General features: G+C 26.9%; 1 protein-coding gene across 1 annotated transcript in view; it reads left to right on the top strand.

Annotated features, from left to right (window-relative positions):
* LOC106467176 (laminin subunit beta-1-like) overlaps positions 1-2,741 on the top strand; it is a 103,200-nt gene that overhangs the window by 93,166 nt on the left and 7,293 nt on the right. The window lies entirely within an intron of this gene.

Raw genomic sequence — 2,741 nt, 5'->3', positions numbered from 1 at the left:
GGGGAAATTTTTTTTTTTTTTTTTTTTTTTTTTTGTCAAAGTCCACAAAGGCTGGTTCAGTTACTTTAGAACCCAATTGACAAGACAAACTATTTTTTTCACTCTGTTATTACAATACTATCTGTGATTATAACACCTTAAAAGTTACCAGTATACACTCTTTATGGCTAAACTTACAAACAGTCTAGACCTATATCTTTCACTAACTTTGTCTTGTTTTCACATCCTTCCTTCCTTCACTTTTTACAAACTACGAGATGTTATGATGTAACAATACTCTCTTAAAGCAACGAGAAAAATCCAGAAGGTTTGAGTAACGTGATGTCAATTCAAAACAATTGAACTACATAACAGATAATTTGTAATCAGTTATGTAAGCAAACCTGTGATAAATTGTTGCTTCTAAAAATACTAAATTTAACACTCGTGCTTTATAACCATCTAAACCATAACTCTCTTATCAAATTTAAATGAAACAGTCGTGTATATCTAACATCTCTAGGCATCCACTCTTCTTTAATTTTCTTACAACCCTTTCAAGAAGTATGAAATGTAACCTAAATTACTCATTATAATGTTGTCATCACTCAGGCAAAGCAATGTTTTTATAATTTTCAATCTTATTTGGTTACAGAGCAATCAAAATAGAAAATCAGACATCCTCTCTTTCAGAAATTGCCAATAGTTCTCTCTGACATTCAATACCATATTATTTATAACTAAAGCCAAGGATTTACTCTATCAAATGGCATATAGTATTACATTGTTTTATGAGCAGAGAATTGTCATTTTAGCTTCCAGTTCAATTTTTTTACTCATGGGAAACACATCAACAAGCTTAGCTGAATTCTAATGGCTTTTGATGCATAGTTAGAAAGCCAGAAAAACTGTCATAGTTATGGGACATATACTGCTTTTTTTATGTTATTATTTTGTGTTCTTTGGAGCATTATTTAATTAAATAAAAAATTATTTAGTGCGGTAGCACCATTAGTATAAAAAAAAAGAGTAAGGGTAAGTTTCATCGACAGTCGACAGCATCAAACTTACAAAAAAAAACAGTAGGCCCAGGTAAGTTCTTTATTTCTTATTTTCCATATGTATTTTTTATTTATTATTATAAAGCAATTAAGATATAAAAATAGGAAACATTTTATGTTAGTTAAGGTTAGATTAGGTAAATAAATAAGAATATTATAATAAACATTTTTCATGAGTTATACTCACGAGTAGCTCATGAATAATTTAATTCAATAGCATAACACGAGCTGCACATTTGCTAATTGATTTACAACTTATAATGACGAGAATAATAGTTAAAAATGGTTCAAAGGGCAATGAAACAATAAAATTTAACTATAAATATATATATATATATATATATATATATATATTGTTACGAGTTGAAAGCTATTTAGGATAAACAAATGTAGTTTCATGTTACGATTTGAAGTCATTCTAAAAAGAAAAAAGGGTAATTTAGATTTATTTAGAAATTTAAAAAAAAATTGATCACATTGGTCAAATTGATCAACCTTGCATAGAGTTAGGGTAGAGAAAATAACGGATAAAATATAAAGTTTTACTGAAAAAACGTGTGAAATTTACTTTAGAGGTTATAGACATTACACAAATGAAATTTGAGATTTTTGAGATGAAGAAAAGTATTTTTAATATTAATGGGGAAATCACTTTGTGGTAAGACTAGTAAAAAAAATTATATATGTTCAAAGACAAATCTTTAATAAAAATATTATATTAAAAAATCTGATTTTTTGTGTGAAAAAGACTTGTAATGTTTACGGAAAGTCTGCCAAATTTTGTGGATATACATATACTGTAAGAAACGTTGTAGTATAGAAACTATAACGAGTACAAAATGGTTATTCACCAACAAAAACACCTATAGTTTTTGTTGTAATGTTTCATTATTAACAAAAGAACAAGAGAAGCAAAGAGAGTAAAAGATTGTTGGCTGGTAATGTACATGTAGAACATGTAAATATATTGGTATGAAACATTTCCACTGTTTTTACAAAAGAAAAACATTGTGAGATAGATTGTGTAAATAAACACCAACTTTATAAAATGTTTAGTGTGAAGTGTCTTTGCAGATCAAATAGATGCTGTTACTATTAAAATATTTAATAATAATATGATTTTAATATTTAGAAATTTAATTCCTAAAAGTTATTGACACATCATACCTGTAATTTGTGTTATTTTTACATGCCAGTTTTTAATTATTTTTTTAAAGAAAGATTTGGATGGTGGTGCTTTTTATTTTATTTTTATGTATTCAGTCCAGATAATGTGCACAAACGTTGCATGTTTTAAAGATTATCAGATGACAAGCTTTTGTGCTTTGTTTTCTAGTTCATTAGTAATTAAGCAAACTAAATTGGACACTAAACTTGTATTACCTAGTTACATGTGAAGTTAAAACACATTGACCTCATTGAGTTTTTCTATAAACCATGAATAAAATATATATGATATCAAACATACACACAAAACTAATTACAAACTGTACAAATGATTAAAAAGGAATGACAGTGGGAAAGTTTTTCATTATTATGAATCATAAAAATTGTTTACTTTCTTAGCAAGGAACCATAAAAGTCAAATTACTTTTAATTGTGCTTACTTGTTAGTTTAAAGTTTAAGTATCCTTCATTGAAAATATATTAATTACATTTCCTTTTTAGCACTAGTAGATATAAAGCCAGATTCACAGAACA

This window comes from Limulus polyphemus, unplaced genomic scaffold (genome assembly GCF_000517525.1).
Source record: "Limulus polyphemus unplaced genomic scaffold, Limulus_polyphemus-2.1.2 Scaffold2516, whole genome shotgun sequence".
NCBI classification, from domain to species: Eukaryota; Metazoa; Arthropoda; class Merostomata; order Xiphosura; family Limulidae; genus Limulus; species Limulus polyphemus.
Note: the sequence above shows the minus strand (reverse complement) of the source record. Positions and strands in the feature narration are given on the sequence as shown.